Consider the following 14,505-nt stretch of genomic DNA (forward strand, 5'->3'; position numbering starts at 1 on the left):
GCCATACCATACCTTACCGTGCTCGGGGCGGGGGCAGGGGCAGGTGCGGCGGAGGGAGCGTTCCCTCAGGCCTGCCGGCGGCCTGCAGCCAGCGGGGACCTGCTCTGCGCGGCCGGTGGCGGGGCGGGGCGCGGCGGGTGGCGCAGGTGCAGCCTTGCTGCCGTGCAGCCGGTGGCGGCGGCCCAGGCCGTGAGGGGAATGGCGGGGGGGCGGCCAGGGCGGGCGGGCCCGGGCTCGGCGAGCTGGGCCCCTGCTGTGTTCCTTTCCCGCCTGGGCCCGCGGTGCGTGTGGCAGCGAGCCTCCCCCGCGGCCGCGCCGCCTCAGGCCGCCCCCCACCAGCGCCGAGCCCGTTCTCGTTAAGCTGAGGAGAGGCCGAGCCCGCGCTCCTGTGTTTAAGCCGATGTAAATACAAGCGCTTTTCCTCTTACGGGATTGCTTTATTTTCCATGCTAGCGTTTTCGTTTTACGCAAAGGTGGCCTGTCACAAACGCTTTGTTTTCTGGCTGTTTCTGTGTGGCCTGTAACACTTAAATGACCCGTAGATACTTAAAAGCCTGGGTTCCCGTTACAATGTAATGTGAATATAAACAGTAAGCACAGTAATACATTTATCTTCACATAAACGTTGTCTATACTGAAACTTTAAAATCGGTATCCTCATGTAAAATCAGCATTTTTGTATTTATTCGATATTTGATCTAGTCTTTTTGTATTGTTCAAATAATTTCCGTTGTCTTAATGCAATGGGCAGTGTGAGTGCAGCGGCCTCAGGCGGGTCTTGTCAGGGGAATTGGGACCTATTGGGGATATTCTGGGCCCTGAGCTGAGGAGCAGAAATGGATTTAGCTTGCAACAATCCTTTTAGGTTTTTTTTTTTTTTGCTTGTGTGTTGTTTGGTTTTGGTTGGTGGTTGTTGGCTTTTTTTAAAATAGGCTCACTTGTAGTTTTTAAACCTTTTGCACGCTACAAGACAGAACAACAAGGCAAATAGATCCCCTCTTTTCACATCGTACAGTGAATAATCATTACGTGTAGAACTTCCATAGCTATAGAACTTGCAGACTGCTTGGATGTCAAATCCTTGACTTCAAAGGCTTTAATAGCTGTGATTCCAGTCTGTTCTATTAGAGCCAATAGGGAAAACCTTGATTTAATGGATTTAGGATTTCTGCCTGGTAAATACCTTCAGTTAGGGTAAATGTTTAGACAGAAAGATAGTAAGGCTTGAGAAGGGTCTGAAGCATGTGAAGGTGCTAACAATATAGATATAAATTTAATCATATAAAGGAGAAAACTTGAAAAAAGGGGGATGTTTGTTGAAACAGTTTGGAAGTATTGTTTTATTTTCTAGGACAGGACAAGCTGTTACTAAAGATGGAAGTTACTATGGGGGCAAGTTTGTCAAAGGAGAAATCATAGGGAATGGATTTCAATACTGGACATGAACAGGTGATCCTGTAACTATTACATTCCTTTAAAAAATAATATCCATATCCCCTTTTGATATATAAATACATATCATAAGCAGCCAGACTGGTTTAGTCCAAGTTGTCAGACTTCCATGATATTTATTGAAGAGTTATAGTTTTCATATTTTCTTGTTGCCCTCTCTGGGTTAACCTTCAGTCATCTCAGAAAGTTAATCAAATGCATTAATGGTAGAAACCAGAAACATGTATCACCAATTTTTTATAACAGTCTCAGTCCTTCAAAGATGCTCATATATGCAGAGTTGTGCTCATGTGAAGTGCTTCACAAGATCAAGCCAAAGATGTTAAAGGATTTAAAGAATTTGAATAAACAATCCCTTATGGAGAGGTGTCTCATGCATGATTTGCCAGGGGAACGTTTCAGTGAATTCACTCTCTTCTAACATCCTGAGCAGAAAGAAGTTCTTCGATTAAAGATCTGTCCCAGTAAGTTGCTCCAGAAAATAATTTTTCCTCTTTCTCTTTATTCCTGTACAGCTAAGTCAGTGACTTCACCTAAGCCCTTTAGTCAACAATCTGTAAGGCTGACAGAAAATAAAGAGTGACCACCTGAAATACAGTGTATCACAGAAAAAAGGGTAAATACTTGACAGAAAAATAGTTGTGTGTCGTTCTAAGTTCACATACATCAGGACATTCACATTACAGTACTTCTAGTGCTAAGTTTTTCAGGCTTTGACACAGAAGATTTGAATGAGTACATGCCATCAAAAAGCTGTTAGGGTGACTACGAAATTCAAGTACTACCTCTGTATGTTCCTTAACCATAAAAGAACACAGAATAAATCTTTTCTTTTTAACAAATCACTGTCTTTTTAAAGACCAGGAGGATTATGATTCATTAGTTTATTAAAATAAAGACTGAATGAGCACGTTTGTAGTCTTCAATAGACAGCAATAATAAAAAAGTAGTTGTTAATTACAAACTTACAGGCTTTAGAATGTCTTCTATTTGTGCTTTACAAGTGAAATACCACTTATTGGTGAACTTCAAATATGTTTATTTCTGTGTTTAACTTTCTCATCTATTTGGTTCAAGGGAACACTTATTTCTGGTCAGTTTGTGTTTGGAAAGCTCCACGCATGAAGTCTTGAAACATAAAGATGGTGGGAAATACAAAGGAGAGTTCTGTGGAATGAGAGAAGGTAAATTAGACTCTTTGAGTAAGCTCTGTTTAAAATTTGCTCTGTCAAGACTGAACAGGCCTGTTTAAGCTGCATAAATACAATTATTTAATGATTTCATTTTTCAAAGATGGCTTTGGTTTACTGAAAGCTGGGAAACTAAGCTCTTGTTCTCACTTTATGTTGACTTAATCTGTGAGAATTAGTTTCTGCTTCAAAAATAAGCTATAAAATGCTGAGTTATGTTTGAGTAAGTATTTAGAAATAGTAATGTTTAGTGAAATTTAGAGATGGGGAAAAAAACTGTTACTGGCTAGGCTATAATCTACAAACAAAAAGGCCATACTGATGTTAAGATGCAGAAAACAGCTGGCACTGCTGCGATTGTACGAATAGTTTAGTAACATAGCATGGGAAATGGAACGGTTGCCTTATTAGTTTTCAAACAGAATGAATTGTTAATCAGGAAACATTTTATGTCCAGCTTTCTTTACTTCTAGTCACTTTTTCATATTGAGGAAGTAAGTACATTTTAAATTATGCTTAAATGAAAAAGGGTACAGGTGAATTCTAGGACTCCCATACTTTGGCCAGATACAAATATGGTACGGCTTGGTTGACTGAATTTGTAACATTTGCATCATATGAGAATTTGATACTCTTAACAGCCTATGTGCATTGATTGGCTACAGCCTTGGAAACAACTGAAATGAGTTTTTGAGGGCTCCTGAATGTTGAAGTAATACTGTTCTGGTTTTCGTTCGGAGTCAGTCTAGCAGGACTGAAACAATTGGGATCTTGCATGTATTTATGACAGAGTTTAGGTACAGTTACTCAGGTTTGTAAAGAATTTCTTAATTGACTCAAATGTAACCAATGTAGTAGTATCCCTGTCAAGCTCCATGTTGTGGTATTTGCACTGGAGTCAGGTTACTCAGTGGTGCTAGTGCTTGCAGTAGCACTGAATAGTAAGATCTTTGGAGCACCAGTTTCATTGTGCATGCAGTCAGTTTCCTGTTCTGGTTTTACTGTAGACATTCATCCTGTATAAAAACTATGCGCATGGGGTTTGGTGGTATTATTTATTTGTTGATGTTTCCTCATGTTTGGAGTTTACTGTGCATAGTACCCATGACTGTGATTTTATTGAAGGTAGATAACATTCTGCTAACTTAAGCCGTCTGTAATTTGGAAATAAATTCAGAAGGCTCTGACTGAAAAGTTGCTGAGTACTTACCAGAAATGGTCAGGCTCACAATGAATGAATGAATAAACAAGATTTTAATTTGCAGCTTGTTGCGGGGTCTATAATTCCCTTTCTCCCTGAGGAAGGGTTGGAATGCTGTTTTTAGAGAACTGAACTGTACCATTTCACTGGTCACTTAAAGTTCAGGGAAAGGACTGTAAGAGTGTGGAGAAGATTTGACTGCCACTGGTTATTGTTATTGGCTCACTTTCTCTGAAAGTCTGGTGTACCAGGTCACCAAATCTGTTTTCCTTTAAGAATTTCCTATTTGTTTTTCACTGTTTTAGGAATGAGGACAATTATGAAGGAGCCTGGATTCTAGACGAGTGTCAAGGTCATGGAATATTGCCTTGTGCTGCTGGAACAGTATATGAGGTATTTTAAAAAAGACTCATGAGAAACTGTTCTGATTTGTTTGAATAAGCTCAAAGGATCGTGGTAGAGGATGCTTCAGGCAGATAAAGTGAAAGGCCTGTGTTTAGAACTAGTACTGTTAATTCATTTAACAAATTTAGTCCCCATTTTTAATTGAGTGACAGGAGATTTCAAATTTGATTTATTTAGGGTTTTTTTTACTACATTATAATAGTCTTTTATATAGTTGAACTTCAATTTCAGTTTGACTTTTCTTGGATATGTAGTCTTCCTGATAGTTTTATTGTGATTATTATTTGGAGTATTCCTTATTTGTAAAACAGGAGTAAACATAGTGATTTGGGGGTGGAGGGAAATGTATGTGTATGTATTTATAAGCACATACAAATACTCGTACTCACTGACACCTACTTCAAGGTAGCAAGATCAGGGAATGTATTTTCAGTATGAACTAAACAGCAGGATAAGATGTGGTGTAGATTATTTTCCAGTAATTCAGTGAGATGACCTTGAGGCCTGGGACATAAGGACCAAATGTTGTAGCGTGTAAATGAATTACTGCATTGCAAATCAAGAACAGGGTTCTGTCATTGCAGTCACAGTATTTGAGGGTTAAAAAAGAATATCTGAAACTTGTTACTGAAATTTTGAGTAACAAAGTCAGGTCTAATCTGTGCTTGTCTTGGGATTTTTTTTTATTTTTTAATTTTATTTGACATCGTTTCGCTGGTAAGTGTTTGGAGAGAGATATCCTTTGAAGAAGTGGCATTTTATGCTTTGGTAGTAACTTCAGAACTTGAAAACAGTAACTTTTAATTGTTGCATACATATTAAGAATTGGAACAGGCACTACATAAACTATTTCATTACCCAGGTATAACGAAGTTCAGAAATTTAATACTGGTTTAATTGTTTAAGTCTCTTTTGCTTTCTGACTTTGATCCTCATTCAGTTTACTTTGTTGTTGAAAAGAAGGGGTCTCCCTAGGTTTAGTGGAAATTCATGGTATGTTTTCAGGGAAGCTAAAAATTACAGGGAAGACTATTCAATATAACTTTACTACCTTTCTCTAGCCAACTGACATTTTTTCCTGTGGACATGAAATCACAACCAAAAGTCTACCGAATACTGTTTATGTAGTTAAAATAGATCATAAGGCACTTAGGTATCTTGTGGTTTGGTCTGCTATTGATATATACATAAGCAGATATGTTGGCTTTTCAGTTAAGGGTTTGGTTCTTATTTTGCACCTGTCAACACCCCCAGATTTCTTTTAAATATACGTTAAAAGATATTAGTTAAATCTGTTAATCTAAACTTAATTATTGAATACAGTTTAAAAATCTTTATGTATTGTTCCATGAATATAGGAAAGTTGGGAATTAAAATCAGTAGGACAAGATAATAAATACTTGTTAGATAAAGAAGCAGATGACAAAAATACGTACAAGTGCTGTTGTGCATTTGTTTCATTATAACCTATACACTGTTAAATACAAACGGTGTTGTTATAATAGCTTCTCACTTTGTGAGACATTGAAGACAGGGTATTTTATGCATATAGATGTGTGCGCATGGGTGCACACACAGTTTTGTGCCACTGGGTGTCTCTCTAGCATCTGTTTTGAGACTGAACTAGTAAATTCTTCAGGCTTACACTTCCTCAGTACCTCGTCTGCCTCTGTCTGGTTGTAAGCATTTAGTACTATATTTAAGTTTGCACTGGATATGTGCTCAAAAGTGAGGAGATACTTTGGCCAAAAAAACAATCTTGACAGTACTGACAACAGTATCTTGTCAATTGAGTGTTTATATTATGCAGAAAATAGGACAACCACATAATGCAAGTGTTCACCCAGCATACTGCTTTCAAATTATATAACTTAACATGAAACAACAAAAGCATATAAATACATTTTTTTCAGGCGAAATGATAGGTAACAGTTCTTTAACTTGTTACCATAGAATTATGAAAGGGGTAACCAGCCTTCTGGAAAGGGTCTAAGTACCTGTGACCTCCACCTTACAGGTGAATGATTTAGTTGTGTGTTTCTGCAGTTTTAATCTCTCTGAGCATGCTGCTTGTGGAGCCATTCCCCTGAGCGGTGGTAGAATAAGTATTATTCTCCTTTCCATCTTTCTGCCCCAAACGCTGCCTCAGATCTTAAGTTTTCTGTGGCTCTGTCATTCTCTGTCAAAATTGATAGTGTGCCTGGTCACTTCTTCCATTTCAGATTTGAAAGCTGACAATAATATACTTTGAGAATAATAATCATGAACTGAATGGTTATAGAATTTTCAATACTGCTTGTTTTTTTCAGTAGCCAGTCCTGACGCAGTACAAGTAACTGGTGGAATCTACCACCTGCTTTAATGATCTGTTGTTGTCAATGAAGACTTGAAAAAACAATGTGATCCAGTTAACCACTGGGTTTCTGTGCACAGTATTCATTGTTTGTGCCAGTACGTTCCCAACAGATATGGTAGTAGATCAGTATACACTGAAGTCCGACAAAACTCAAGGCACAGTTCCAGCAAAACATGAGCCTACATAATATGGAAGTAAACAGGAAATATGTGAAAACTAATTAGAGGATTTATGTATGGGCAGCACAGGGGACAGGAACCCAGTCATAACACAAATGGTAAGAATTGGTTCAGTGCCCAAAAAAGGGCAAGCTACTAAGAAACTCAAATTAAGGATCTGGAAATTCTGTCACTTTGTCTACATTAACTTCTGCAGTTTTGGAGTTTGTTTTGGATAGGCAGATATCTCTGTGAATATCAAACTTTATTGCTGATCAGTTAGTGTGCCCATACCTTGTACAAATAGTTTTATGCTTGTAAACTGTGTGTAACTGTAGGGATTTTGAAAAAATCTGATACTTTTTTTTCCCCTTTACTGAAGAAGTACCTTGGACATACTGAAGTAATCTGCTAGAATAAAAAGAACATGGGCAAATATTTTGAGCTCTAGGGTATTCTAGCATTGCTTCTATGTGGTATAGAATGGATTGAATAATGCTGAATTTGTCTGTTTTTCCTCTTTAGTTTTGATTGTAATGATGTCAGGGCTAGATTTTTAGATCAATCTTTTGTGAGTGATAAATTTTTAGTAAGTGGATGCTGTCAGTTAATAGCATATTGTAGTTCGTAACCCTTCAGAGATTCAGGTCGATTAAATGTCCAGTAAACAAGCAATAATTATATCAACAGAGGACTCCAATAATAACAAACAACTCTGATTTATCTACTGCTTAACTATAAAATTGGTTTCACATTGGGTAAAAATGTTGTCAAGAGATGCAAGATAGAAACTATAACTGAACACTAGGGAACGCATAACAAAACCAAGCCCCTGAAAGCTGCTGATTTAAAAAAAATTAAGTAAATAAGCCACCCAGTGAGCTATGGTGGCCTGTCTGGTTTTCCTGCATTTGTATGTGCACACATTTGAGAATGAAAGAAAACAACTACATGTACGTGAAAGGTTAATGAGGTAAAACATTCATTTTCTTCATGAAAGTGTTTCCTTTCTGTGATTTCTCATTTCTGGCAGCTGCGTAAGTCCCAGTAAGCAGATGCTGTGTTCCATTCTGTCCCTGTTGCTACTTCTTTGTGTGTTTTGGCTGTGTGTAGTTTGTCTTCTTTCCCAGAGGAAGGCCTGCTGTTTGATACACCTGTTAACCACACTAAACAGGTGGCAAGCCTTATGGGCTTTTTCACCTGCAGGCTTTTGTTCCCCTGCCCCCCCTCCCCCCGAATCCATTTGAGTTACCTCTTTGGAAAAGTCATAGTTTCAGTTCCGATGTAAATTATTTAAGGCACTGGAATTTCAGTTGCTCAGAATTATACTGCATACTAGTGGATAATATGAAATTCGAAGATACAATAAATCTTGATTATGATTATAATTACAATTACAGTAACCATATAAAAATATAAAACTATTGCTGATATAAAGGCCATGAAAAGCCTCCACACTAGAATGTTGAGTGCTCTTATTTTAATTGCTTGTGGATAGGACCACTAACTAATGCATCACTCATAGCTCTAGTAATTTTTAGAAGTTAGCTGAGTCCCAGTAGTGGCCTGGAAGTGGGCTGAACATGTTTCTGAGTGCATAATCTGTATAATTAATTGCTTTTTGAGTGTTTTTTAGTGATCTTTAGCTGGTACATAGTTCTAATGCTTGATAATAAGATGTGACAAGAAGAAAGTGGGAAGATGTAATTAGCAGTCTTCATGTAAGAATAAAGACCAGTAATGGGGGGCGGGGGGAGCAAAACAAAACCAAAACCCCACCAAACTACTATTTCTAGTTTATCTAGGTTTTTTCATAGTATACAGCACTTTACACTGAGGATTTGTTGAAAATCTTGTGTTCTGGTAGCCTACCTGTCTTGCTAAAGAGAAACATTGTTGAATGCTTTCTTGACTCCGCATAACAGAGAAATCATCAGGGCTTCCCTTGTTAACCTTCACTTTAGTAGACACGATAATGAAAGGCCTTCAGAGAAGGATAAAGTAAGGTTTTGATAAAAACTGTCAGACCAGAAATAAACCCATAAAAAACCTGATTGAGGAATCTTGAGTTTAAAATTGGTGCTAATGTACCTGCGGAATTTAAGGTTTTGGTCTTATTCTGAAGTTCATGCTGATTTGAGAATAAGGTGGTCTGTCAGATCACACACACTCCTATATAAAAACTGTCAGCAAGACATTATTCTCTAATATGTCTTGATTTAAAATTATAATAATATTTTTATATTTATTTCTGTATTAAAGGATCAAAAGTATTGAAGAGTTGTCTTCTGTGTATATTAAGCCAGTGTATTTTCTTTTATTGAAACTATTTGAGTATCAATAACTTCTTGAAATGTTATGTATTTTGCATATATGTATGCTAAAACTTTTTGCAGTTTGAGGGGGAAATAAAACCTTGTGTATCTCTTGACATAAACTGATTTACATTTGAGGTTATAGTTCTTGGAACAGACATAGATTCTCCCAAGTTCCAAAACCAGGCCATGTAGCATGAACTATCTGAACATATTCAGCCAGGTAAGGAGTCCAGGATATACTGGAGTAACTCCGTGTATTTAAATATAGATATGCTTTCTAAATTAATGTCAGGTGAGGCTGTATGCTATAATGCCAAAGATTTTTATAACGGAAAGCATTCAGTCATTATTCGAATCTGTTAAGTAGTTTTAACATGATGTTTAGGATCAGGTCCATGCAAATAAGTTTGATGAATAGTTGAAACCAAATAATGAAAATGATTGATAAAAGCCTGAATTAGAGCATGTGGTAATCATGTTAAGATTTAAAAACTGTTAAGAGGTAGGCAAGTTGAGTATAGAGGCAGGCAAGTTTGAATTTGAAATAAACAGAATTAATTGCAATGAAAAGTGCAATAGCCACTAATTGAAAAATGGAAACCTCATCAGTTAACTGAAAATTGCTTCCTGAAATTAAAAAAGAAGTGGTAAGTACTTATGACGCATTTACAACATCTTTTTCTATATTCATAAACAGATGTCTTTGAACACCTTGCCCTGCTACACAGTGTTGGGGGTAACTAACATTTAAAATGTTCATTCCTGAATAAAAATTGTCAAAATCTATATCCATCAAAATTAGTCTTTGAAGGTCTTGCTTAGAAAGAGACTACCCTAAGTAAAGCTACATGTGAATTTCTGTAGTTAATTTACTGCTGTTTAGTTGTTTTCTTAGAACTACTTGTTTCAAAGTTGTCACCCATGATGAATAAATTCCTAACATCTCAGGTTTTTTAAACACAGAATGAGTCATGCTAACCTATTTAAGTAGGCTATTGCAGAAATGAATTAATATGATAATATGACCTTGTGAAATTATTACTGTTCGTGTACTAAATGTTCTTATTTATTACCCGTAACATTTAATTGTGGTTTTAATAAATTCCATATAAACACATTTACTTTAGAATCAATCCACAACTACATTATGCAGTTACCAGAATAAATTCCTTATTGCTGATTCTTAGCATAGGAAGATTTGTGTGGCTGATACCTAGCTGATGATAAACAACTTTGCCTTCATCAGTTAGTGTTCTTAATGAACTTCTTTATTGCTGTTCTGGTCCCTGTTAGTAGACTGCAGCGTCTACTGCACTGTATGTCTCTGAATCACAGAAAATACAGGACCTTACTAAAACTCAAGGATTTTGTTTTGTTTAAAGCAGGATTTCTTGGTCTAGTTTAAAACCAAAATCAAACACAAACAAAAAAACGCCACAGCATAATACAAGCCATCACTGGAAGCTTGTAGCTTTTTCTTTTTCTCCATTTCCTGCTCCCCTTTGTTTGTGTACTAACTGGTAGCTCTTTTTCTGGAGGCCCCTATGTCACTCTGGTTGTTCACGCCTTTGTTTCTCTGCATAAATGTGTGATGTATAGATAGTGCTTATGTGGACGTCAGCATTTCCAAACCTTGCATGTGTTGCATTGCTAAGCAACTTTTAGCAACACTTATCTCTCGTCCTTATGCCATCTGGAAAAGAGGATTAGACAAGGAAATGTGCCAGGGAGAGACAAAGACACATCTAAGAAAGAGGTGGCTTAATTACTTAAGAGAATGAGTGACATTAATAGTAGGCAATCATCAAAATTGATTGAAGGCAAGTACAATGCCTTTACAGGTAGTGATAATGAACCACTGAGAAAGGTTGCATATTTTATATCCTCTGTCCTTTTTCCTTCCTTGGAGGAAGCAACACACAGCTGAATCCTATTGCATGTTTACGTACAACAGTGCAAGATGAAGGCCTTAATGATTTCAGTACATAATTTAGATACAATTCCAATTACGGTGAGTTTTTTCCAGTTATGTACATTCAGGAGCATTACTAGCTGACTACTATTTTAAAGGTCTTTTCCACTAGGCAGACAAGATTGTGAAAATGCCAGCGGAGCCTGAAGCTTGTGTACATTAGTTACCGAGAACAATGCTACGATTGGGATAACTGCCAAAGATAGCATCCTGTGCCTTAAAGTGATGGAAGGAATAGACCAACACAGGTAGTATCAGAAGCCTATTTCCAAAGAACGGCCTGTCTTCGCTTTTATCTTCTAGCTTGCATCTGTAATTGCTAAAGGTGTAAACAAAGTGCGAGAACTTCAGCTGCTAAATCCACCTGGAGTTTCAACTGGGTTTACACATATTTTGGAATTATAGTAGCACTTCATTTGGTACCTCTGCTGTTATCACACAAAAAGCCAGATACCCAACTTAACTGAAGAATTATCACTTTAGATTTGAAATATTCTTATTCTCTAGTTCCTTAAGTACTCTTAATATTGACAGAATGTTGTCCAGTACCTAAACAGGATTTAATATGGTGTAAAACAAGTGGTGTTTGTTGCTGAGTTATTTTACTTCCCATACCTGGACTTGTGACTATACTTTGACCATTGTCTGGTATTTTCTTACCAGTTTCAACTCTAAACTTTTTCAATACAATGGGAAGAATTCAGACTTAACTTTCAGTGCCAGCTCTGTGCGTCAAGATGCTCTTTTATATGTATCTTGGAATAAATGTGCATACTGCTATATACAATACTGTACTTTCTTGCGTCTGAAACTAAAACCAGTGTTCCCGATTGTGACCTTCCCAGTCCTGCCAGGAAATACTATGAAATGTCTGACAAATTTTCCTGTCCTCTAATACAGGACCACAAAGAGGTCTATCAACTTAGCTATTGGTTAACATTAGTAAAATTCTGGCTGTGAACTAGTGATCTCAAGATTATGCTATATTGAGTAGGAAAGGGTACACTAGAAAAACTGCATGTTCATCATGACGTAATACTAAATTGCGTGATTACGTGTGCAAGTTTAACATAGCCAGGAACTTTAATTGGTTCATACCAAAGCTTCTGTGGTATTTGGCTTTGCAGCCTTAGGAATCTTTGAAGTTTTATGTAAAGGGTATCTCTTGGGTGAAATGCAGTCCAGATTTAAATAACAAGCTTTTTGGAATTGAGTTTGGTACACTATTTCACTTTTCACAATCTTTAAAAAGCAAAATAATGTGTGATTCTGTATGTGACAAAGCAGTTATTCATTCTTGCCATGTAATTTAATGCGGTGTAATATATGAACTGAAAGACCTCACATAATAGTATCCCACAGTAACAAACCTTGGGCAAGAAATGTTTGATTCTCCCCCCTTTCCTCTTTAGAGGAATGCCACATAATCCTCGGTTGTTGTGTGGTCTCCTATTCAACTTTTCACACAAATGTTGGAAGGGTATTTATAAAAAGCCTTGAGGACCACCCACTTTGCTATTGAAAATTGGCTGAAATAATCCCTTCTTTATAATTTAGCTGTGGTGTTGTCGAAATTTAAAATCCGTGTGTATTTCTGTTTAAAGGGGCAGTGGAGAAATGACGTATTCAATGAACGGGGTGCTATAGTTAATTGTTCTGGTGACATCTGTGATGGACTGTGGATCAATGGCTACCCTGCTGGTACGTACATTCATTATGCTCTCCAGTTATTAACAAGTCTTTGACATAATGCTTTGCTTGTCCCTCTTTTGATTAATATGATCTGACTGTAATGTTTAGCATCCTCTGAGTACTCAGTTTTCCTAGAATGCATAGTTCTATGGAGTGAGGGGGATAGCTATTTGACTGAGACCTCTCCTGAAGGGAGAGAGCTGTTCATTCAAATTAAATGCAGAACTACAGTGAGGTATTGAATGTTCTTGTAATGGATTTTTATTCTTGCGATGAGGGAGAGTTTGGGGGGTTTAATAATGTGGATTTTTAATTTTAAAGTGAAAGTATTTTTGAATTAAAATGTTGGAAAGAGAGCAAAAGAAACAAACTGTGTGTGCATGCACGGTATGCGTGCATATAAGAGAGTAATCCCAGTTAGTTTAAATCATGTCATTAGAAATAGTAAAGAATTGCTCAGCAGGTTATAATTTGTTAAGCACAGAGCAGAAATGCATCCCATCATAATGCAAAGATATAGACCTAGTGGCTTAATAGAAAGCTTTTCTAATCCAATTGACTTCTGCATGAGGGGACTGTTTACACAGAGCATAGTAATTCCAGCTTGAGTGCAGCTGGTCAAGAGATGCTCTTGAGTAAATTTTTGCAGTGCCTCACTCAGATATGAATGTATCGCCTCAAAGGAAATTATCCAAAAAACTTGAAATATAGCATATATGGATGTACTTTTGGTGTCAAGCAGCAAAGCATATGGAATGGAACTCAGAAGAACAGATCTGTGCAGCAGCCCATCTTAAGAATAGTTGCTTGTCAGAATCTCTGCTGTAGGCTGTTAACATTCAAAAAATGAAATATTTCATAAAAAAATCGGAATAATATAATTCACCTGACTGATTTATTTCTATCTTTAGTATTAGGCATACTTGTAACACTAGGTCAGATTTTCTGAATCCAGAATGAAAATGTTTATTTTTACAAGAGTTTCCTGTAAAGGAGTAAGTTTTTGTAGGTTTCATAAGTCTCACAGTAAAGTGCTTCTTTAATCCAGTCAAAGTTGATAGTAATCAAAATTCATAGCTGTGTTCAAACCCTATAAAATGTTGTGATGGTCTGTTTCATGATTAGTTAGCAGATGTTAACTTTAACAGGCCTTTTTTTCTGGCACTGTAAGCTGAACAATAACGAATTGAATAGGTCTTGAAGAAATCGCTACACAATCATGGAAGTATTCTCTTCAGATTACTATAAGGATATATTTGAAGAGAGGAAATTTGTTCCACTCCTGTTCATTGGGTGCTTAGAAGACTTAATTTTCCCTTTTCTCAGCAATGCAATCATTTACATTTTGTATTAAAGAAAGCATGATATTCCTGTTTATTGCTAAAACTTAATTGTGTTTTATATCTTTCTAAAATGCATTTTTGTTGAAGTCAAGGTTACTCACAGAACTTCAGTTTAAAGTAAATGTCTAGATAAGTATTTCAGGCAGAACGATAGCTTGGCTTTTATGAAGAAACAGCCTTCATTAAAAGGAATGAATATAGATCTTCTTTCTGTCCTTCTGGGAAGACAGGTTCAAGTTAATGTCATGATTGTCCAAGCCAAGTACAAATGATGTTGTCTGCTCTGTCTTTGTGAGACATTTACCTTCACAAGGATCAGAGACTCTGGATATCTTGGGCAGTGTTTTAACTGTACGGTTTTTGCTGGTTTTCTGTTGGAATTTTGCAATAAATTTATCTGCTGAAGCGTCAATGATTT

General features: G+C 36.9%; 1 long non-coding RNA gene across 9 annotated transcripts in view; it reads left to right on the forward strand.

Annotated features, from left to right (window-relative positions):
• Positions 1-23: 23 nt before the first annotated feature.
• LOC130147083 (uncharacterized) overlaps positions 24-14,505 on the forward strand; it is a 189,602-nt gene continuing 175,120 nt past the window's right edge. For 7 of the 9 annotated variants that reach the window (XR_008821103.1, XR_008821104.1, XR_008821107.1 and 4 more), the window contains exons 1-4: positions 24-1,916; positions 2,530-2,636; positions 4,149-4,236; positions 12,657-12,753. This is a non-coding gene — a long non-coding RNA (uncharacterized LOC130147083). Of the gene's footprint in view, positions 1,917-2,529; positions 2,637-4,148; positions 4,237-11,150; positions 11,301-12,656; positions 12,754-14,505 lie in introns of all 9 variants that reach the window. The other 2 variants (XR_008821102.1, XR_008821105.1) reach the window with 2 other exon arrangements.

Source organism: Falco biarmicus, chromosome 3 (genome assembly GCF_023638135.1).
Source record: "Falco biarmicus isolate bFalBia1 chromosome 3, bFalBia1.pri, whole genome shotgun sequence".
Classification (NCBI taxonomy): domain Eukaryota; kingdom Metazoa; phylum Chordata; class Aves; order Falconiformes; family Falconidae; genus Falco; species Falco biarmicus.